Source organism: Lepisosteus oculatus, chromosome 14, assembly GCF_040954835.1.
Source record: "Lepisosteus oculatus isolate fLepOcu1 chromosome 14, fLepOcu1.hap2, whole genome shotgun sequence".
Classification (NCBI taxonomy): Eukaryota; Metazoa; Chordata; class Actinopteri; order Semionotiformes; family Lepisosteidae; genus Lepisosteus; species Lepisosteus oculatus.
The window spans coordinates 56,363,254-56,388,181 of NC_090709.1; the positions used below are offsets into that span (position 1 = coordinate 56,363,254).

Consider the following 24,928-nt stretch of genomic DNA (forward strand, 5'->3'; position numbering starts at 1 on the left):
CCGGGGGGTGTTTTTGGCTCGGGCAAGGGCCCTGTCAATCACACTGCTGGGGTATCCTCTGTTGATGAAAAATGAGTACATTTCTATAAATCTATAAAAGGTGATTTGAAATACACTAGAATAAGATTGAGACAAAATGGAAGTTATTATATAGGAGAAAGTGTTTTTTTTTTACAAGAAGAGACAGTAAGAGAGGAAGATGCCTTTTTTAAAATATGTCTCAATGGCAAAATTATAATTAAAATAATAAACAAAACCCCATTCTAGTTGTATTTGATGAAATGTCAAAATCAGCTTGAGCACTGTATTTAATGTTGTACGAGTGAATTAACTATTCAGCAAAAAGCACATATACTTTTGTTATTAATTTCAAAGATAGTTCTTTATTTAACAACATCAAACAATAATCAAAAACAGATAATCTGAGGATTCCATCCAGCTGTTTCCTGAAAATAGCCAATGAATCCACTTTAACAACATGGCTGGGTATCTTGGTTTACATTCCCACCTCCCACATTTATATCTTATTAAAAAACACATTAAACATGTTACAGAGGAAAACAGTATACATTCAGTCACAGCGATCTGTCTAAGCTACAAAATAAAGCATGTTCTATTCACAGACATCTGAATTAGGTTAAACAGAAATGGAACAATATTCAATACACAATTTTAAACTTGTGTTCAGGTAGTATGTATCCAAAATACATGACTGAAGTATTTCTGAATGTCATTACAGAGGAGAATATTAAATATTAATTTCAATTTGTATTAAGATTTTATCAGACTTAAATGACTTCAATTTTTTGTGTAATAGCAAGTCCTCTTTCAGATGTGTAGGCAGCCTTCTGACTACAGTGCAGTGTTGTTTAAAGGTTCAGTGCATGGTGTCATCATGATTCACAATAGATTATCCATTCACACAGTTTCCAGAGTCTCATTTCTTTCTTTTGTAGCATTTGTATCGTACACCGTGTCTCTTCTTTTGATGTCTTCGCTTGTCTGATTATCACTTTTGAAATTTCTGGAAATGCTGTAGTATTAATTTGAATGATTTGCATTTATTTTACAGTCATTGAATTGAATGCATTGTGTTGTTTTCCAATTTAGTAGCATTTGATACATTCAATGCAATAACTAACTCATTTATTTACAGTATTCATAAAGGTTCAGTGAATAGAACATGATGAGTGCTGTGCATCGATTAACGTATTTGCATTGGTGGATATTGACATCTTTCATGACAAAGTGTCTTTTAGAAACTGAATCTTACTGTGAACCAAATATGCTTTAAGATTGTTTTACTTCTACATGGAATTTGGGTGGATGAATGCTGTGGATACTACAGTATTTTGAAGTTCTACTGCATTATTTCCTGTACTTTTCGATTTGTGTTTTTTTTTTCTTAATTTGTGCGGTTGATCTCTTACTCCTTTTGTAATTTCTTTTAATCATTGTTTTTGATAGGTCAAGCAAGATCTTCAAAATTATCACAGCAAATTGTACTAGTTAGTTTTTGAAACTTTTGTATGTGCTCATCAATTCGATTGAGATCCTTTTCAACATCTGTTATCAAATGATTTATTTGTTTAGCAATTTCAGAACCATCTTTGAATTCCTTTGCTTTATTTTTAATGATTATTATATCAAAAATCATGGTGGCTGCGGCAAGAATTCCACCAGCCACTCTGACAACGCGGCCTGCAACGCTGGCCCCCGCAGCTATAATGTCATCTAAAGGCCCAAGTAAGTTCACAGCCTGGAAGCACTGGCACAGCATATTATTTGCCATATTTTCAATGTAAGAAGCATGATCTTCTCTAAATACTTTCATCATTTGGCCAACATATTCAATTATGTTTTGGAGCTCCCTCATGTGTTTCTGTATTTCTTCCTGAATTTTTTTAGCATCATCTGTCTTGTTCTTGGTAACAAAGTACTTAGTGATATCTGAGGCTAGGACAGTGGCACCACCGCTTACTCCTGCAACAACCCCTCCAACTGTAAGTGCTAAAGAGGCACCAGCAGTAAAGGGAGCAAGTAGTATCCCACCAATAGTAGCAGCTGATCCTGCAATTCCAACACCAGCTCCCACAATGCTGCCTACTGCAGTGCCCTTGTGGGTTTTTTCAATGCCCTCTGCCAGGGTTTTCATAGATCCCACAAAGTTGTCAATTTCTATCTTCTTTTTGTGGTACAGAAGGACTGTGTAATATGTGAATTTCTGTTGAAAGACACAGAAATTAGAAAAAAAACAATGCATTGTACTAAACATAAAGGAACACAGTTGTATACAACCTCTAGAAGAATCAGAATTATTTTAGATATTATATATTATACAATTAGTATACATTTACAGAACATTACTACATAATAAAACATTGTATCTTATTCGTACCATTTGGATATCTCATGTACTTCGACACACAAAACAGGACCCTGAAAATGGTCCTGTGATCAATGGTTCTTGATCAGACTATATTTAGGTTTCTCATTGCGTTATTTACCCACATCCAGAACATATTTACCAGATTTCATGTGCCTTCAGGTTTAATTTTTTTTTCCAATTTGTGATTAATAAGGTAAATGCAGTTTATTTAGTTTTTTGATAGCGTACCAACTGCTATCATAATAAAAAAATAAAATATTTATACTGATTTAGTTTTATGTGTTTTCAAATGTTTTACGTTAAGATGCAATTACCAGATCTGTTGTGTTCATTTAAAACATCATAAATTACAGTTTTGGAAAAAATGACAAAGAACCTAAAGTATTATTCAGTGAATCCGTGATGATGGTAAGATAGTGATAGTAGATCCATTCAGCTGATTTCTCCTTAGTGTAACAGTTTATGTCTGTTAATTCATCCTCAGAAAAGTATTGACATTCTTCCACAGATTAATTAATGTGAAATTCAGATATTTGTTTTACGTTGTGAGTTAAATGTTTAAAATCATGACCTATTATATCTATTATGACTAAACCATATTATAAAAAAGCATATACATTTTTTATTACACTAATATATAAATTTGGTGTGCTGTGGCCTCTAAAATATTTAGCTTTTTTCCAAAAAAGTTGGAGAGTAAATTAGGTTCAACCCTGAAAAACTGTAAACTCTAGCTCATGTAAATTCCAATTTCAAAACAATTTCTCCCACAGACTGCAAGATAATTAAAAGCAAAATCTGTGGTCTACTGTAGTGGAAATCTAATGAGTTAATTGATTCTTAAAAATGTAGAGAGCTTTGCAAAAAAATATATTGGTACTTTTAGATAATATTTCAAGGATATAACTGCTATGCTACAGTACGTGCAGAATTTTAGAAAACAGTTCGTCAACAAAGTACACTGTTTAGGTTAGTTTAGAAGACAATGTACCAAAACAATATATGCTGTCTGGGTCATTAGAATTAGCTGAAAGTAACTGATAAGCTTTGAATAACAAATCTAGTTTTTCTTCTCTCGCTCTATGATGTAATCTGTTTTCTCTTAGAGAAAGGGGAAGTTTTAGAAGGGACCAAGTGCTGAACTTTTTTACAGCGCAACGTCTTATAAAAACCCTGTACTGCTTGTAACAAATTGAGTCTCTGGTTGCACTTGGCGAAGTGGCAGCAGGGCTCCCAATATTGCAATATTGAAATAAAGACCTTACTCAGGTGAGAACTCTCTCTTGTGGCTTCCTTGATAGTTAAATTCCACGACAGTTTGGGGGCTCGTCCGGGATCACAAACCTGAACGCGAACGGCTGCTGAAACTCCATCCGGACCCGGACAATTTTAGCAAATTGGACGAACCTCGGAGGATAAACTGTTTATCCTTCCAGAGACGCGTCTGGAGAATTGGCAGCTGTCTGACGTCAGTAAGTGATCCTTTAAAATTAATAGTTTGAGAAGCGAGCCACAGGGGTGTTCTCACGCGGGTTTGATGAGTCTGGGACTCATATAAAGAACTTATCTTAACACAGACGTGTGGTTTTTGCTCTGCGGAGTAGTTAATGTGATAAGGTTCTAAAGTAAGGCACCGATCGGTAAAAATGGGAAATTAAAATTCAAAGACGAAAATGGGACCGAGCAGTCCAGCAAAAGTACATGTACGACAAATTCGGAGAAACCTAGCCTGGGTTAGGGAAAAAAATTATGTTCATGAACTGTAAAGCTAGGGTAAAAGGTGTAAGGGAACTTGCACATAATTTATATATGATAATTAGGGGCCCATAACTATGAAGGATCTTTGTAAGTGAATCAGAATGGACAGAGGAAAGTTGAATTAGGAAAAAGAAGTTTCCTGAAGAAGGGGAAACTTAGAAGAGAAGGAGAAGAAATGAAAGAAAATGAATTGGAAAACTTATTTAATGGAAAGAGGAATCACAGAAATAATGGGAAGCTTAAAAAAAGACTAGTCTTGAAACTAAAGAACAGCAAGCTGCAGCTAAAGTCATGGCCATGCGTACTAAAAAGAAAAAGTCTCCACCGAAATTAGAAAGCGGTCCGGAGCCACTTGTTTGTGAAATACCAATGTGCACTTTTCCAGGTCCAGAAGGAACTCCAGCATATGTACAGTACATTGACATTGGTCTCCTAGTGAATTATTTGCATTAGTTAAGTCTTTTCCTTAATTGCCTGATGATCGTAAAGAATTTAGAAGAAAGGCAAGCGCCTTGTTCTTGATTGTCTTAAGCCTAATTACAGTGACATAACCTTGTTGCTAGATCATATTGTTCCTAAAGGTTTACAACGTCCTCTAAAAAGGAGGAGGCAGATTGGCGGATACGTGACCCAAATGATTATCCATCTAAATTAAACCACACGAACATGGAGAGGAAAAGTTAGGCGGCCGCTTCTAAAAAGAGGTAAGGACTCCTCTTTTCTAAAAAGTCCCTTGTCCTCTCCATGTTGCTGTGGTGGGTTCAGGGTTTTCCTGAAGCTGAAGCGAGTACAACAGAAAAAATGAGTTAATGGTGTATGTGTTTTAGATGCCTGCTTTGTGAAGGTGGGGTAGAAAAGGAGGGATTGCTGAAGGAATAGCATCTCGCCCTGCCCGTGCGAAAAAATCCAGGTGTTGCATCCTGGTACACGACTGCAGTACGGCTGAAGGTAGCAACTAGAACTGTACTCGCAGAAGAGCCGAAAATGGTAACTCGATTCAACTGTGTGTTTAAAGCCAGGATTTCGAACCTGGTCCGTGTTCCCGTATTGTGATAGTTCGTCAGTTTGTCTCGACTGGGGGATTCCGCGGGGCGCGTGGGAGACGTGAAAATGGTTTGGTGTGAAGGGAAAAAAAGTTTGATTAATCCAAAGTGAAACTTAAAAGAAATATTGACTGTCAGACGGAATTTAGGCTGAACAGGAATGTAGAAAAGTGTATGAACCTTTGGATAAAAATATTTAGAGGAATATTTGAGAATTCAACAGAATATCATAGATAAGACGGAAAAATCCCAGATGGAAAAGCTAAAAGCAATGGCTGAACGAAACGAAGTTGTATATGTAGAAAAAGAAAAAGCAAAAGAAGAAATAGAACGCCTTAAGAGAGAATCTGGGAGAAGGGTGGGAATTAGTGTGGAGATTTTTGAAAGAGCATTTCCCACCGAAAACTGATTAGAGAAAAGTAACAGCATGTCAGCAGAAGGAAGTGAGGATGTTTTCAGATTTTACAGAAAGGTTTATAGCTTTATGGATAGTATACTCGGGGTTAGCCGATGAAAAGGAAGTGAATAAAGATACTTCCACAGTAATAAAACAAATTTACTTGAGTGGGTTAAAACCTGATGTTGCCAAGAATGTGCAACTATGCTTTCCTGATATTACAAACAGAGACAGATGTGATTTAATAACTCGCGAAGCATGCATGCAGAAGTGCGAGCGCTGCAAATGGGTGGTAAAAAGACTCCCAAGGAGGAGAAAAGGGAGCCGCCAGTTTGTCGAAATTATTGTGCGACTTTAATGTTATAATGAGATATAAAACCTCAAAGACAAAACTACTAATAAGCTGGTGTGCAGTTACTAAAAAAAAAATGTGTTTTTTGGAGAAATTGTAAGACGCTTGATTTCACAATTAAAGAACTTGTCAGAAGCTGAAACGAGAGCCGTGTGTGAACTAACAGTTTTAATCTAGTAAACCCCTCTGTAGCCTTCCTAAATTTATCTCAGGATTTAAATAAAAGTGAAATAATCTTACAGTGTGCAGTAACTGTGGGGCACAGGAGCACAGCTGTCCTGTTTTTAGACTAAAACAGCATAAAGATGTGATATAACGTTTTCTAACGGATAACAGGAGGCTACAGGAGAAGGAGTGCAAGGGTTGTGTTTAAAGCAAATGTAAGCTGTCACAGTCTGCTTGGGAAAATATGTACAGTTTCAACTACTGATGTGGGTGGGGGACACCCCAGACCTATTTTAGGCCCAGACTGCAGCATTTTATAAGGAATTTCTGTATGAAATAGCATTTATGTGAACTACCTCGAAAGAGTTATGTGATATTGTGATTGTTTTACCTAATGAGGGAATCCATAAGGCCGGGCTACTCCAAGTATTGGATCTTGAGAGGAAAAAAAAAGGAGTATAAAACCAACTACATGATAAAGCCAGGGTGAATGCCTTCTCAGAACGAGCTTGTCTAGTGACATATTGGTTTGAGGGGGGTAGTGCAGTCTAAAGACAAAATTGCCTTGACCCCTGCAGCAGAAACCGTTTTTGATGTTTTGAAACAAGCTTTCTTGCAGGCACTGGCCCTGGACTGGATTCCCTCAGACGGATCATCTGTATGTAATCTGTATGTAAGTGAAAGAAATGGGTCGTGAGCTGTTGTGCTGGTGCAGGAGGCATGGAGATAAGCCCTCGGTGGGCACTGCCCTACCGCTTGTATTATGATCAAGGGACAGGCTGTGGCTGGATTATTCGGGGTGAGATGGACTGAGATCACCCTCAGTCTGCTGGAACAGTGGAATGAAGGAACAGAACTCTAAAAGATCGACTAGACATCAGACTGAAGGAACACCATGGAATGCGGGCTGGATCAAACAGAACTGTGTAATAGAGCCTGTTTGATATTATCACAAGCCAATCAACAAAACTTCCTGGAGGGATGAATTTGGCTAATGGATTGTTGAATTTGCTGATTCTCTATTGTAGTATTGTAGGTTGTTAATTGAAGTGGTGGACAGGTGCTGGACGCTTGGAGACCTCCAGTAGAGGGAAGATATGACCTGATACCTGGCGAGTGGGTGTGGGTGAGGATGATATACCCTGCCAGATGTTGCAACCCCGCTGGGGAGGGACCATATCAAGTGCAACTGACTATCGACTCTGCCATCTGAGTGACAGGACGAGATCGCTGGATCTACGCATTGCGCCGACACCGAACCACTGCACCAGAGACTGAGTGAACATTAATTATTATATTGTCAGTGTTTCTGTGTTTGTTGAGCTTCCTGAGGGGGGGCGACAGTGTACCTGTTAAGTGTAATGAGTTTTACTTTGATAAAATGGGGATATGGAATCAATACTTTATCAGTCAGCCACAAATAATAATCAGAGCTCATGTTGGGATTGTATTGCTATAAAAGATGCTCATGGGAGTAATCCCCTTTGATAGAGGTGATTATTTAGGTTCATTGGCATGGGTAAATAGCCCTGCTTTTAGTCTGAGTGTAACTCAGATATATTAAAATGGAAATAACTGTATGCTCCTCACTTTAATCACAGTTTTAAGCCTATCTCTATTAGGGTGATAGACAGCTGTTTAGGTAAGCAAAGACTAAACAGTACTTGTATTCTAGACAATTATTAGCAAATTAATGACTTAGCAAAGCACATCTTTGAAAAATATATATCACAATTATAATCCAGATGACTGGGGCATTGGTGCATGGCTACAGTCTGTGCTAGGAACCTGGAGAGGGTCTCTGGTTCAATACATATTTGTGTGTCTGGTATTATTCGTTATGATCATACTGTTAATATCCTGCTTGAAAAACATGTGGACTAAAGCTGCTGCTTCTGTGCTAATTGTACGCCCTGAAGGGATCATGAAGGTAAAAAAAATTGTAGAGAAAGGTTCTCCTATCTAGTGGCAGAACCTGATGGGTAGAACAATATAGTTTTAAGGGGAGTTACACTTGGGAGTGATTCCCATAGATGCACATTATTATTATGGTTTGTTTGTTTATAATAAGATGTTTTGCAGGAACGGACCAAAGAGAAATTTTACAACTTCAGCTAGAATTGTTCTGCAAAACGGCACAGCTGAGGCAGTGGAACAATGTGTAGATTTTTCTAAGAGTTATTACCCAGCTGTTGACCAATCTTGTAAAAAACCCCTAAGAAAAATGCTGGGCTCCAGCCCACAGGGATTTACCTGTGCTGTAAGAACTAATGCGTGAATAAGTAGACTGGATTCTGGTGAAAGACAGGAAAAAGAGGTGGTGTTCGCTCAGGTGGAGGGGGCCGTGCCAGGTGCCCTGAATTCATGCTTCCCACTGTAAAAAGGTCACAAACGAACTGAGCAAAGCGCAGGAGTGATGTCTCCACAGGGATAGATGGGGATCACATGCTTGGGACTGATGTGCACAGCCTTTTTCCTTTTTATGTGGAAGCCTGTCACCACCCAGAAAGAGGAAGAATCTAAACGCGAAGCCTCTTTGTATACAAACTGGCTGAATGAAACTGATAATGAGGGGGATATGAGTAATTTGTGGTACAAATTTATAAATCATACTGTAAAGTTAAAGAAATTTAATGCATCTTGTTATGTATGTGCTTTAATGCCTCATTCTACAGCCTCACCCATTTCTCTCCTGGTTAGAATCACTGTTTGGGCCAGGGGGAATGTTTTTCTTTAAGTTACTAACACCGATTATAGTAGCTGTGATACTTGTATTTCTGTTTTTGTGTTGCTGTACAAAATATATTATTCCAATGCTTTGAAATATGGTAATTAATATGTTTGCGCATCAGTATGTTCTGATAATAACGGAAGAATCTGAAGTATGGGAGCCTCCTGGGAGTCCATATGAAGAATCTAACTTTTAATCATTTTCAAGAATAAAAAGGAGGGAATTGTAGTGGAAATCTAATGAGTTAATTGATTCTTAAAAATGTAGAGAGCTTTGCAAAAAAATATATTGGTGCTTTTAGATAATATTTCAAGGATATAACTGCTATGCTACAGTACGTGCAGAATTTTAGAAAACAGTTCGTCAACAAAGTACACTGTTTAGGTTAGTTTAGAAGACAATGTACCAAAACAATATATGCTGTCTGGGTCATTAGAATTAGCTGAAAGTAACTGATAAGCTTTGAATAACAAATCTAGTTTTTCTTCTCTCGCTCTATGATGTAATCTGTTTTCTCTTAGAGAAAGGGGAAGTTTTAGAAGGGACCAAGTGCTGAACTTTTTTACAGCGCAACGTCTTATAAAAACCCTGTACTGCTTGTAACAAATTGAGTCTCTGGTTGCACTTGGCGAAGTGGCAGCAGGGCTCCCAATATTGCAATATTGAAATAAAGACCTTACTCAGGTGAGAACTCTCTCTTGTGGCTTCCTTGATAGTTAAATTCCACGACAATGGACGTTAATAAGTGACAGTGACAAAACACTGCACTGCAAAATTAGGAGATCATTCAAGTCATGAGACTGTTTCTTAATGTGTTCTTGCATTTCTCCAATGCTTTATGTTGTGCATCTTATTTTCCAAAGCAATTTTTGCACATAAGTTTGTACTAGTGAAAGACGTTGTGATTTATATACAGATGCAGCCATTTAAAATGCGCGGGCGATACCGGATTATTTTGTGGTGCGCTTTACGCGGTCTACCGCGAGTTACCGTAAATTCTCCTATAATACCGCAAGCAAAATAATAGTATCCGGAATTTCCTGAGTTAATAAAGCTCAACCTCTCATGTTTGAACTGTCGCCATCAAAGTCTTTAACGAAGATATTACTAATAGTATTAATAATGAATGACCTTGGACAAGCTGTAAACAAAGTATTGCCTTTGTCCAGATTCTTTTTTTCATTGACCGTCTTTGTAAAAGTAACACCACAGCATTTCGCAATCACGCATTTGTTTCCAATAATGCAAAGTACAGTGATTCACCATGCCTTTCACATGCTCATAAAAGAGATTGATTTAGGAACATAAACATATTACCATATGCAAACTGTACTGTATACAGTATGTATATGTATATTTAATGTCTTTACTGTGCCCGTTTAAGTATTGAATATTTATATGGAATTTTACCATTGAAGGGAAATCTTAGTGCCTGAGCATAAAAAGAATAGGAGCATACTGTAATGCGTGTGAAGGCCATAAATGATATTAATTTTGGAACTTAAACATACAGTATATGGCTGGTCTCGGTACTTTAAAGAAAACATACAGATGCAGCCATTCAAAGTGCGCGGTACAGACACGTACCAGAGGTATGTGGCTACGGCGTCGCGCATTGTGACGCACGATGACGCGCGGTACCACGGTACGTGATTGGTTGACCAACAGGGACACTTGTGGTCCGTTGGTCTGTCGTAGAAAGATTTACAGTAAACGTCTTTATGGTGTCCGTTTTAGTATTTAATATTTATATGGAATTTTACCACTGAAGGGAAATCTTAGTAGCTGAGCATAAAAAGAATAGGAGAATACTGCAACGCGTGTGAAGGCCATAAACGATATTAATTTTGGAACATAAACATACAGTATATGGCTGGTCTTGGTACTTTAAAGAAAAAATACAAACCAATATTCCATTTCTCCCTAAACATTTTAAGCATCGAAGTCTTTAACTAACGTGATACCGGAGTCAAGAAGCATACTTTTAGAATTTGATTAAAAGGGAATATTATATGGAATTGCGTATCTAAAGAAATTAATAACGATATAATTATATTCATGTACCGCAACACAAGAATAATACACGCTGTACATTGTCTGTTGATAATGTTTCTGTAGTGCTTTTTCAGCACTCTGCATGTGACCTTGCTGGTGGCGCAGTGGGTTAGGTTCCTAACTCCCATGTCACATGGTCTGTGATTGAATCCCATTGGAGCCATAAATTTCCTTTAACAAACATTTCTTTGAAAAAATGAAACGTTTCCCTGCGTCAGAGATTAAATAAAACCTCACTCGCACCAAACAAATTTATATTTCTAAATATCACAACATGATCGAATTTAAGTCATTTTAATAACAATGAATAGTCACCTAGGCGTTACAATATAAACATTTATATTGATTTAAATCGCGTTTTGATTTAAATCGCAAACGCGGGTTTAAATATATGTGTTTTTTGATTCACAATCAGACAAATGCAACATAAATTGATATCTTTGTCTTCTAAGTATCTTAATAAACTTTCAGCATAGCTTTCTCCCCGTTTAGATTTTTCTTGGGATCTTGGGATCAAACGTGGGAAGATTAGATTGTAATCTTTTTTTATTTTTTAAATACATTTTAGAAAAGTGTAATCTATACTAAAAAGCTGTACACCACCTGCTATAAAGATACATATTGTAATACTTTCAAGTTCGGATAGGACAGACACGAGAACTCAGACTTGCGGAGTTAAAGCAAGTTAAAGCCTTGATTTTATTTATCACCTTTAAAAGTGGCATCTCAAAGCAAAGTAAATACCCAACACTGATTGTATCCATCTGTCATGCTAATAAAGCACCTTGAATTGAATTGAATTGAATTGAGGGAGAGAGGGAGGAGGGCGAGCGAGAGAGCCAGGACAGACAGGCAAATAAGATACACTCCACAGACATTCACAACAGCGACATATCATAAAACGTTTGCACATATAGTTAAGGTATTACTTGGTTTTCAAAGTGCAATGAAATACAATATTGTTGTTGCTGTTATTGCTGTTTTTATCCTGTAAGGCGTTTTGAGAAGCCACCTTTAAAGGCGATATATAAAAGCGCTGATTCTTATGGCATGTGTTCTGCCAGGGATTCAAAAATGTTTTTTTTTAATCGCGTATCTAAGGAAATAGCAGTATAACCTTGTTCATGCACAAACAGTGGCATGTTACATTATTAATTTGGGTGTCTCCTCTTGCCAGAAAGCTCTAAATTGCATTTTGAGTGCGGTTTTTGGCTTTTTTAAAATTGCAACCCATAAATAAAGCTGATACTGTTTAGACTTTGAATTATTTAAACTGTATTACAGCAGCACAATGGACAATGCAACGTAAATTGCAAAAATGCACTTGGAATCTGTCCAAGCCCTACTTTGTCAGGCATTTTCTTTTACTGCAACGGACATAAAAACTCCCTTGCTTTTAACAGAGCGTTTCATAATTTCTAACTACGAAAATTATTTAAACTGCGACACTGATCATGTTTCTCTGTAACAATAATAAAAAACATTGCCACACCCGGACTGTTAAATCAACGCATGAGCACGTCAAAGCCCATTGAGGAGCCGGGCGCAGTAATTGTTTTGTCCCTTGATTTACTGATCTGCATTAATTACAGAAATCGAGTTCCTGCTCTTTGCAGACGACCTGGTCCTGCTGTCGCCCACAGAACAGAGGCTGCGGCAGAACCTGGCACTGCTGGAGCAGCACTGTCAGACCTGGGCGCTGACAGTGAATCTGGATAAGACCAGAGTTATGGTTTTCCAGAAAAAAAGCCAGACCTCAGGGAAACAGGTACAAATTCACACTTAACAACAACACATTAACACCTAACAACGGGAGCAGGGCCGAATTAGGCCAGTAACCACTATTGTTAAACATACAGAAAAGAATATTAAAGTATTGGCTTTAGTATTAGCCTTACAGAACATTAAAGTGCCCCTTTCTATTCAGCGGGTGTCTGAGCCGCTGTGTCCTATCTTCTGACAGTCGCTGTTGTGAATGTCTGTAGAGTGTATCTTATTTTTAGTACTATATTTTTATATTATATTCCCTATTAATTATATTCCCTATTAATCAAACTCTATGAGTATGTATGAGTATGTATCGGCTTGTCCCCCCCTCCCGCCCCTCTCTGTGTACAGTAGAGCCTCCTGTCCAGCCAGCACATGTCCACAGACATTCACAACAGCGACATATCATAAAACATTTGCACATATAGTTAAATTATTAGTTGTTTTTCAGGAAGTAAAAAAAAAACACTCAAATTACTTATCCAGTCTCTCGAAATAAAGTTATTTTTCAAGCAATGCAACAAACTTCGGGCAAAGTGTTTTTTTTAAATCCAACATTAACAGCCGCATCATAAATCTTGTCAGTCAGCTCTTTTTTCTCTATTTGAATTGTGGCAATTCAAACAACCTGGGATAACAAGTGGTCTCAAAGTCACCGAGCTCACAGAGCTTCAACAACAGATGACAATTCCTTTAGTCCTCCCTTAGTCTTCCTGAAATTGTCGGATTATGAGTGAATTAAAGCATCTTATTAAAAACACGTTTGCGTTTGTTTGGGAGCTATATTATGTATTTTTCATATGTAAGATATAATGATGTGTTCCCGCTTACACATTGCACGACTTTAAAAGCTAGAAAAACAGGTTTAGATTCACATTATCTGGCGAGCCTTGTTTTGTCAAAGGACAGCACAAAAAAAACAGACAATACATGGGGGGGAGGGCAAGCGAGAGAGAGAGTTTTTTACCCTCTGTCAAAAAAAAACCAAATCACCCGGGGCAGAGACTCTGGGGGGATCATTGTGTGGTACAGAACGGAGCTCAGTCAATCCAAACAAGTTCAGTAGTAAAGAGAGAAAAGTCAACAATTGATTTAAGGACGATCTGTCAAAGTGCAATGAAATACAATATTGTTGTTGTTGCTGTTATTGTTGTTTTTATCCTGTAAAGCGTTTTGAGAAGCCACCTTTAAAGGCAATATATAAAAGCACTGATTCTTATGAAATGTGTTCCGCCAAGGATCTAAATGTTTTTTTTTTAATCGTGTATCTAAGGAAATAGCAGTATAACCTTGTTCATGCACAAACAGTGTCATGTTACATTATTAATTTGGGTGTCTCCTCTTGCCAGAAAGCTCTAAATTGCATTGCATTTTTTGACTTTTTTAAAATTGCAACCCATAAATAAAGCTGATAGAGTTTAGAGTTTTAATTATTTTAAACTGTATTACAGCAGCACAATGCACAATGCAACGTAAATTGCAAAAATGCACTTGGAATCTGTCCAAGCCTTACTCTTTCAGGCATTTTCTTTTACTGTAACGGACACAAAAACTCTCTTGCTTTTAACAGAGCGTTTAATAATTTCCAACTACGAAAATTATTTAAACTGCGACACTTATCATTCAACCAGATCCCGAAATATCACAAGGATCCTCTAGAGCACAGCAAAGACTGTATTAAAAGTATACTAGTGACAAACTAGTATACTTTAGATCTTTTTTTCTGAACTGGGGAAAATCTGATCATGTTTCTCTATAACAATAATAAAAAACATTATTTTACATATCACCTTTATGTGATATCACCTTAAGGACAGCACATACAAGGGTTAATTGCACAATGGACCGCGCAAAGAAATTTAATATAGTCTTCTTTAGGTGTGAGGGCAGGAGTGGATCGCAGAAGGCATAATCAGCAAATTAGGAAAACAAAGAACAGGACAGGTGAGACGTTTATCCAGAGAGCAAGTGATCAGAAATAGGAACAGCTGTTACGCCCAGGTTTTACGCTCTCTCTCTCTCTCTCTCTCTCTCTCTCTCTCTCTCTCTCTCTCTCTGCTGAATGAATAAAATAATTTTATTAAAAACGCGTTTGCGTTTGTCTGGGTATTTACTCTGTAATCTGTGGTTTCCATCTACTGTATTGCTTTGAGATGCCACTTTTAAAGGTGATATGTAAAATAAAGTTTTTTATTGTTATAGAGAAACATGATCAGATTTTCCCTGGTTCAGAAAAAAGCCGATTAAAATCTGTAATCTTTCCACTTGTATGTCATCGGAAAATACAAGAAGTTTCTGCTTTAACGAGTACAACACCTCTCTCTGCGGGAGTGCTGGCTGTGACGAATTAAACCGGTTTCACAGGTATTTTCAAAGTAGAAGGGGGCGAGATTTCTAGCGAAAGACACTTCCCCCTCCAAAACCAAGGAAGTACAGTACTTACTAGTTAAGAAAGCTAGGCTCCTCAATGAAATCGCTTTAACATGCTAATGCGTTGGTGTAACAGTCCGGGCGTGGCAAGCTTTTAATGTCAACTCGACTCGATTGGAAGACAATGAACATATTCTAGCCCTAAATGAATTAATAGCAAACATGGTTTACATAAAAAACATTTTTCCAAGAAAGTTTATAATAATACAATCTATAGTTGAAATCTGAGCCTAAATAAAAAGAAAAAGCATTTTCAGAGAGCAAGTACGCTGTGTTTATGTAGAAAAAGTGATTAGGTTTATAAGCAATCTAATTACTTATTAGTTTAAAATGCTATATAAAATAAAGTTTATTATTAATTTGCTGGACAGAGTGGTGAACAATATGGATAAGACAAAGATAACGATCCTGATCAGTTTAGAAATCTGTGTACGCTGTAAGGTTTTTACTTCTTAAACTTTTAAAATACACGTTTCGAATAGAAAGAAATCATCTTCCTGGTACAGTATGTATAGCAAGCCAGCACGTCTTTTTTCTCCAATCAGAGGGGTTAGACGCTCGGTTAAAAGCAAAGGAGATTGTCTGTTATAGTGGACATAAAAACAAGAGTTCGCTGGCATTATATCCTAGAAGACACAGACCGGCACCAGACCGGGAGAATGCCCGCAGCATAAAAGAAAATGCCTGATGAACTAGGGATTGGACAGTTTACAAGTGCTTGTACAATCGATGGAAATGTTCAAATAAATGTGCAAAAGAAATAAACAAAATAATCATTTATTTCTTTATCATATTGGCTAGCTAATGTCCTCTCTTTGCTAGTTAGTGGCTGTGTTTCTGCGTTGGGTAGCAACGGGTGACTGTTCTCAGGCGGAAGATGTAAACAGCTTAATTTTCGTGTTAAATAATTTTTTAAGATTAAAATTCATCCTATACAGCAATCACATATTTGGGTACCGTTTCATAAAACTTTCATGCTTAAAATGTTTAGGGAGAAATGGAAGACTGGTGTGTATTTTTTCTTTAAACTACCAAGACCAGCCATACACAGTAAAGTTTACGTACATACAGTAATGTTTATGTTCCTAAATTAATATCGTTTATGACCTTCAGATGCGTTATTCTCCTCTTCTTTTTATGCTCAGCTACTAAAATTTCCCATTAGTGGTAAAATTACATAGAAATATTCAAAACTAAGCGGATTAAAATGTGCACAGTAAAGACATTAAATGAAATAAATCTTTTCACTACCAACCAATGCACCACGAGTGCCCCTGTCGGTCATTTTGGCCAGCCAATCACTTACCGCGGTGCCCTGCGGTGGCTTGTGGGTAGATTACCGTACCGCGGGTTTGTACCGCGCATTTTGAATGGCTGCATCTGTATCAATAGTACCACTATTCTGTAACAGCTCTTTCAGTAAACCGGTGGACCAAACAATTCAATAAGAAGTTTTTTAATTTAATGACAATTACCTTCAAGGAGTCTTTAAGCAAAGGGTCCAGGTGAAGGGTGCCAAGTTCAGAAAACACAGTCTTGCTTATATCATCAGACCCTAAATGAAAACATTTTAAGTGCTTTACTCCAACAGCATAAAGCACGTTAAAAAAAAAACTTAGCCTGTGAATATCAATGTTTAAAGATGTACACAATCTTTAGAAAATGTGTCTTTATAAACACATGTATAGTTCTCAAGTGAATGACTGATACCTTTTATGTTCATTAAGTTCAGTGAGAATTTTTCAGAAATTTTATTTTTTTTTTGTTTTGGAATCTTAATGCATGACAACCCCTGTAATACAGTACAAGCACCAGTAAAAAATAGCAAAACTTTGTATTCATTAATCACAGTGTTTTGTCGATTCAATATACAACAGGACAGGATTATTAAAAAAATGAAAGGTTAGTTCAAATGAAAATAATGATTGTATAATTTTAGGACAGCACTAAAAGTCAAACAAATCGGATACATCTCATACAGTTTTGGATCTTGGATAGAAAGAACATCTTTGCATGTACAACAGGAAAGACTAAGCTGTCAGAAGTGAAATCTCTTTGTATTCTGTGAGTCCTAGAACCTAAATAAATTGCTATTATCTCACACCAGAAAGGAGAGATTGTTGAGTTCACATTCATGACATTCATATCACATGAACTGATAAAGGTATTTCTCTAGAACAGGTAAACCATAGCACAGTGTTGAAGGTATTAGTGCTTAATGTGTAAGCCTTTTGAACTGCTTTTCAATTGGCTTGAAGGAAGGCTTGCTTAAAACATTGGACTGTGTCTGGGATCTACTTCCATCGGATTTCAGCTCTGCCATCAGTAGGAAAGAAAACTGTAAACTTACAACTAAATATTTGAACAATTTTTTTTTGGTAACCAGACTGAGATTCTGTGTCCCCTTCTCCACAAGATATACTGAGTTAAGGAAACTTTATTTTAACTTAAAAATTACTAACCTGTACAAAATGATTATATTGTTTTTTTAATCAATTAAAATTAATGAATACTCTAACAAGGCAGAATCTCACCAGAGTATTCAGTAAAATGCAGAATACAAGGTGATCCTATAGCTTGCCCTGACTCTCCTATAAGGCATGAGGTTATTCAACAAGAAAATCAGGAAGGCATGGCAGAAGAGCACAATAACATTCTGCAGTGAAGGGGTTCTGATGAGCCAACAGCTGCTCCAGTCAGGCTCACTGCCAGTATAGAGCCCAGCCACAAGAAGAGTGAGGAAACTGACCCAAGTGTGATTACAGACCAACATGTCTGACTTCTACATCTAAGATTATGGAAATAATTAGAATAATTCAGCCCATTTTTCAAGGTTTTCAGTTTGTACTTTCAGAAGGTAGGAGCATTTGGTTTTTACTTGGAGGCTGTCTGTTAAAATGTGTAAATAAAGCTAAAAGAAAATTCATATTTAATAAGTCTTTATTTTGCCCAGGTCAGGATTTTACATAATATTGGATTTATGTAAATCTTGCATAACTCTGGGGAGTTATTTTATTCCTGGTAAATCGTCCATATGTTATTTCTGGGTAAGTTATGCATACGTTTGATCAGATTATAACAACAACTTACTTTGTGTTCCATTGATTTCAAGTCAACATAAGTACCGAGACACATCCACTTTAAGTTAAAAACGTAATCACTTGAGATGCTTTAATAAGATGTTTTAATGAGCAAAACAGGATAGTTTTGTCCATTCTTTCTATCCCCCCCCCCATTATATTAAATGCTGCTCAATTGGATTTGACTTGGACTGGCTGAGATAACTCGAGGTTTGCTGGGATGGTGTGTTTCGGGTCACTGTCATTCTGATGGTGATGATGGAAGTCATTTCTTCAAAATAATGGCCCAAATATTTCTGTAAACCTCAGAATTCACTCTGCTGCTTTCTCATTATTTATATAATTAATACATTATCTATCAAAAGTATTCACTCCCGTTGGATATATTTATCTATTATTGGGTTACTATATGGAATAATTGGGATTTTATGCCATTGATCTGCACAAAATACTTTATAATATCAAAGTGTAGCCAATTCTACAGATCCTGCCAAATGAATTATGGATATAAACCAGAAAATAACTGATTGAATAAGTATTCATACTTAAAAAAAACACACACACAAGTGTTTCAATCAATGTGAGATGAGCTCTTAAAATAATCTGTAAATTCAACTGACCAGTGCTTTCAATTTATCCAATGATAAAGGCTTCCAACATCATTTTTCATGCTTTGATGCAGAGATTAAATATTTTGTCCTACAGATGCAGCCATTCAAAATAAGCGGGGTACACTGCGGTACAACGCGGTGGGCATGTTGCATCAAACATGCGTCATAACAATTCATTTCAGGTCATACCACATTTTACCTCTTGGAAATTAGATTATGTTAATAGTATCCGGAATCACCTTATAAAACCGCCAGGTGGAGTTACAGAAGCAGCCATTCAAAACAACCGGGCGATACTGCGTTATAACGCTTGTCGCGGTATAACTCAAGTTACCGTATAATACTGTATTAATACCGTATATTCTTGCATAATACCACATGGTACCGCAAGTAAAATAATAGTATCTGGAATTTCCGCAAGGTGGAGCTAATAAAGCTCAACCTCTCATGTACAGCGTTTGAGCTGTCACCATCAAAGTCTTTACCAAAGATATTACTAATAGTATTAATAATGAATGACCTTGGACAAGCTGTAAACTCAAAGTATTACCCTGGTCCACATTCTTTGAAAACGAAAATATTTAATTTTCCACTCATCATGTGAGTGGTGTGATGGTCTAAGTGCCTGACTTCTAAGTGAGAGGTTGGCTGTTCAAATCCAGCTAGTGCTATGCATTTTCTTTTAACAAACATTTATTTGAAAAAATAAAATAGCAATATTATGGACAATTAATTGACTTTTTTATATTTCTAAATATCACAACATGTTCGAATCTAAGTCATTTTTTTAATAACAATGAGTAATCACCGTCTTGCCCTCTGATCGTGTGGGGATCCGTTTAGATCTCCCTTCAGATTTAAAAGGTTATTAATAATATTTTCGGTGTCACAACTTCAAATTTAGCTGATATTTTGCTGCCTTCGCATGCTTACACAGCTCCATGGGTAAACTACCGTACGTGACTGAGAAAGCTTTAGAGAACTTAACATTTTTATTATCAACAAATTGTAAATACGATGTTTACATTGGGATTATTAATTTTTCACTTAAGTGTATGGAGGAGTGTCAGCTGTCAATGAGAGCAGACCCCCCCCTTAGACTGCGCAAACGATTTTTAAAAATGTTATAAAGAAATGGAGGCTGTATGCATTACAATATAAACATTTACTGTCAAACTTTAAATCAAAAATTAATTTAAAGACGATCTGTCAAAGTGCAAGGAGAAGCCACCTTTAAAGGCACTATATAAAGGCGCTATATAAGGGTGCTGATTCTTATGGAATGTGTACCTTTCTTCTTTTTTCAGCATGGAATAAACCTATTACTTGATTCTAATGGAAGCCCGATTCCACCAGGAATTAAAAAAAACACTCACTCTCTTGTTTCAATACTTTTTTCAAAATCGCCAAAGCGAGAGAGAATTTGACGTTTATATTGGCATTATTAATTTTTCACTTGAGTGTATGAAGGAGTGTCAGCTGACCCCCCCTCTTAGGCTGGGCAAACCTGTTTTTAATACAAGTAATAGGTTTATTCCATGCTGAAAAAAAGAAGAAAGAGAACACAACGTTTCGGCCGTGGAGCCTTCTTCAGGTGTCAAGACCTGAAGAAGGCTCCACGGCCGAAACGTTGTGTTCTCTTTCTTCTTTTTTTCAGCATGGAATAAACCTATTACTTGTTCCTTTGCAGCCTATGCATGCTGATGCAGCTACCCACCTGTTTTTAATACATCTACTTAAGAAAGTTAGGTGTTAGCATAAACTATTAGTAATCAATAATATTAAATTTAGCACTGTAATAAATTGTTGCACTTTTCCCCACATCTTGTAATACCATATTTTTATTGTTCAAATGTACATTAAATCTTTCTATCATAAAATAAGTTAAATACAAAATTAAAGAAAAAATAGGGTAAATATAATTCAAAATATTTTGCTAAAAATGTTAACTGTTTATAAAAATAAAATGTATTAACTAAGGAATAGGATGGCACAGTTGTTAGTATGCTTTTTGTATGTTTTTTTTCATAAATACAACAGTAGTACCAGATGTCTCAGTGGCTCTCAAAATTAAATTATGCATGCAAACCTCTGAATTAGAAAGATAACTAAGATATCCATCCATTTTTAATGGTGGTGAAGTGGTTAGCATTGCTACCTTGCAGCACTGGGGCTGTAATGTAGGGCAATCTGAACGAATTAAACTTTGATGCAGGAAAAATGTATTTCTATACATTCTATATAAATGTAAGCTATACTGATTCTCCCCAATGTAATGCAGTTAAAAAAATATCTCTGATGCAGTTCCTAAATTAATATAGTTTATGACCATCACACGCTTTATGCTTCTCTTCTTTTTATGCTCAGCTACTAAAATTTCCCTTTAGTTTCCCTACCGGCCATGTAGTACACAGCATTGTGGGATAATCGTTTATTTTAAAGGGAACATAGAGAAACTAGGAACTAGAGAAATCAAGAAAGGCTTTTTTCAACACAATTAATAGATGCACATCCTGTTCACTAGGTTATTTAACTCCACACTGAGCAATCTCCAATATGTTCAGAATTTGATAGCCAGAATCCTGTATTACTTTGAGATGCCAGTTGTAAAGGTGTTATATAAAATAAAGTAATATATTTACAGTAATTTAAAGTATATATTTAAAGTAATAACTTAACAATATATGTAAATGTTTTATGATATGTCTTTGTTGTAAATGTCTGTAATACAGATGCAGCCATTCAAAAGTTTTTTTATACATAGCATTCAGAAATACAATCGAAAATAGTTTTGTGGTGTATGCGTAGATGAAACTTTTCTAAAATGTATAACAAAATTAAAGACTATTAAAATCTGTAATCTGTAATCTTTCCACATGTAATGTCATTAGAAAGTACAATAAGTTCCTGCTTTGTCTAACGATGGCATCAAAAAAGAAACCTGTGCTTGATGATAATAAAGGGACTTAGAAGTCAAAGAAAATTATTTACGTTGTTTAATTTTAAACACTAAGTTATGAACGCAATTGGTGCTTCACAGCCATTGTGCATTATTGAGCTCTGCGCTTTCTCCTTTCCAATGCTACCTCTCCCTCTGACACAGTGCAGTGGGCAGCACACTGTTTTCAGAGCCTCTGATACGGGAAAAAAAACCTGCTGATCTGTTCTACATACCAGGAAGATAACAGAATATTATTTTTTTTAATCGAAACGTGTGTTGTGTTTATGAAATTCGTGTATTTTAAACGTTTAATTAAGTAGTAAAAACCTTACAGCATAAACAGAGATTCTAAGCTGATCATGAGGAAGAAAAATCACCCATTTTTTAAAAGTGGTTATTAACTATCGAAACCTGTTTTTTAAGCTTTTAAAGTCGTGCAATGTCTAAGTAGGAACACAACATTATATCTTGTTTTTGATTTATTTTTTAAGAATTAAAATAATCATTTGACCAGCCTAATTTTAAAGACCTCTTTTTGTGAAACTTTTCACAGCCTGTACAAAAAACTATATACACAATACTGCTGACAGCAGGAAAATTCCTATTCTTTACTCAGCAGCTTATTAAAAACAGCCCCCATGGTGTTCAAACCGATTTTCTTTACACAGAAGACTGACACAGCTTCGCACTGTGAACCTGTTTTACTAAGAAAACATGTGTCCGTGGGGGAAGGTGGAGTGTCTTTTGCTGGAAGACTCGTCCTATCCTACTTTGAAAAAAACAGTGAGACCGGTTTAATTCGGCACAGCCAGCACTCCTGCAGAGAGAGATGTAAACCGCGCAGCACCAGGCGAATGCACAACGTTAATGTAGGGCTTTCGGGCTCATGTGGATTTACGCCCTACAACCTGTGGTACCACTGTCTACATACGGTACGAACATGTGATATTTAGCAATATAAAAAATGTCAATATACTGTAGTGTCCATAATATTTGCTATTTTAGTTTTTCAAAGAAATGTTTATTTGTCAAAAGAAAACTCACAGAGATTGCTGGATTGAAACATCCAACCTCATGCTTACATATCAGTCACTTAAGCTGTCACGCCGCCAAGGCAAATCATAAGACATGCACTGAAACAGCAATACACATATCAATATAGAACTATAGCTATACCGTTATTAATTTATTTAGATACACAAATCCATTTTATATTCCCTATTTATCCAATTCTAAAAGTATGCTTTTGTTTATCCGATAACGAGCGTATTAGCAAAGGTTAGAAATATCAATTTTTCACGAAGTATATAAATGTACAGTAATATGGTCAGAAGGAGCAAGTAAAAACATTTCAAAATAACCACATGTACTGTAAGACTTTGATGCTTAAAATGTTTAGGGAGAAATGGAATACTGGTGTGTATTTTTTCTTTAAAATACCAAGACCAGCCATATACAGTACAGTTTACATACAGTAATATGTTTATGTTCCTAAATTAATATCGTTTATGACCTTCAGATGCGTTATGTTCCTCTTCTTTTTATGCTCAGCTACTAAAATTTCCCTTTAGTGGTAAAATTCCATATAAATATTCAATACTAAGCAGATTATAATGTGCACAGTAAACAGATTAAATGATCAAATCTTTTCACTACTGACCAATGCACCACGAGTGCCCCTGTCAGTATTTTTGGACAGCCAATCACGTACCGTGGCATATGCCGAGGTGGCTTGTGGTTAGTTGCGTGCTGTACGGGTTTGTACTGTGAACCTTGAATGGCTGCTTCTGTATATACTGTATACTGTATCATATAAATATACCACGATCCTTGAGCAGAGAATTAAATTTCTGCTGCGTTTGTGGAAGACACAAGACAACTTAAAGTCAATTGCTGGTCCGCAGTCATACCAAGCAACAGTTTAAAGGTACAGCCTTGTGGAAACAAGTTTAAACACTGAGTTTAAACACTCAAGTGCACAAAACACGTCAGGCCAAAAACTAAGAGCACCATGGGAGCTCATTCTTTGTGTACTGAAATGTTCTTAAAAAAACAGAAGTAAACTGTAACAATTGATAAAACAACTTTAAAAGTATTGTTTTCAATTAAATTGAGCCGACAATTTAACTTACTGTGAAACATGAAGTATTCTTCTCTGATCTTCTTTATGCTCTTCATTGTTTCATTAAATATTTCTTTGTCTTTGTGATTCTGAAGACCTCTAGTGTATTTATCCTTTAGATTCGTAAATCTTTTCATGCAATTCTTTTTACAAAGTTCATTCAGCCATTGGTCTTTCAGTTTCTAAGTGGAATGGTAAAATTTGATGGAAATTCATGTTTTAATAAGCAAAGAAAAGGGATTATAAACAATAATTACAGGTTTCCTAAAGTGCTTTTCCTAAAGTTTCAATTAACAATATGTTTGGTGCTTCAATGAAGATATACACTTTGTTCTTTCCTTTTTCTGCACTAGACCATATCTACTAAGGCATACAAAACCATAATGTCACCTTTCCCTTTATTTTATTATCAAACTTGTGCATCTTTGTATTCTTTTTCTGTTAATGATAAATCAATTTGAAAAACTTTTGCGAAATGTGATACAACACACAGCATGGCATGATGAAAATTAATTTAGGAGGCGAATGTTACTTGGGAAATATTAGTGAATGTGTTGCAATGCATTGCTGTTCCTTAATGTGACACAGTTGATTTTAACCTCTGGTACTCTAATTCTCTATTACATCACTTCCTAAAGATCAGTAAATACGTCTGTGGTTGTCTGTTTTTTTTTCCTGGGCTGCTGATGGCATGAATGAGTCTTGCTGTTAACCAGGCAATTTGTTTTACTCAAGCAGGGCAAACCTTCACCATTCTTGCATAAAAAAACCCATGTATTTTGGCTTTTTATACAGATTTTTAAGGAACTCGTTAACATTGGTCATCTGTGCTTTGAGCTCAGTATTTTGCTATCCCAAAGAACATATAACACACCTATCTGCTGACTAATTAATATTCATGTATGCAATGAAGTAGCTATTAATGTAAAACCTAGACACTTATACTTTCATTGCTCTTCAATAAACAGTGTAATTATTTTCACTAGATTAAAAAATTATTTAGGAAGATGGGAGATATTCAGGTTTTCAGAAAATATTAGCATTTCAGCCTTATTGATATTTATATGTAGCAAATGTGTATGCTTTT

At 36.2% G+C, this 24,928-nt stretch overlaps 1 long non-coding RNA gene across 1 annotated transcript; it reads right to left on the reverse strand.

Moving 5' to 3' along the window:
• Nucleotides 1–361: 361 nt before the first annotated feature.
• Nucleotides 362–24,068, reverse strand: LOC138243153 (uncharacterized). Its single transcript, XR_011192002.1, has 3 exons — nucleotides 23,852–24,068; nucleotides 16,563–16,642; nucleotides 362–2,224 (listed from the first exon to the last, which is right to left on the reverse strand). It is a non-coding gene; the product is annotated as an uncharacterized lncRNA (long non-coding RNA).
• Between the last annotated feature and the right edge of the window lie 860 nt (nucleotides 24,069–24,928).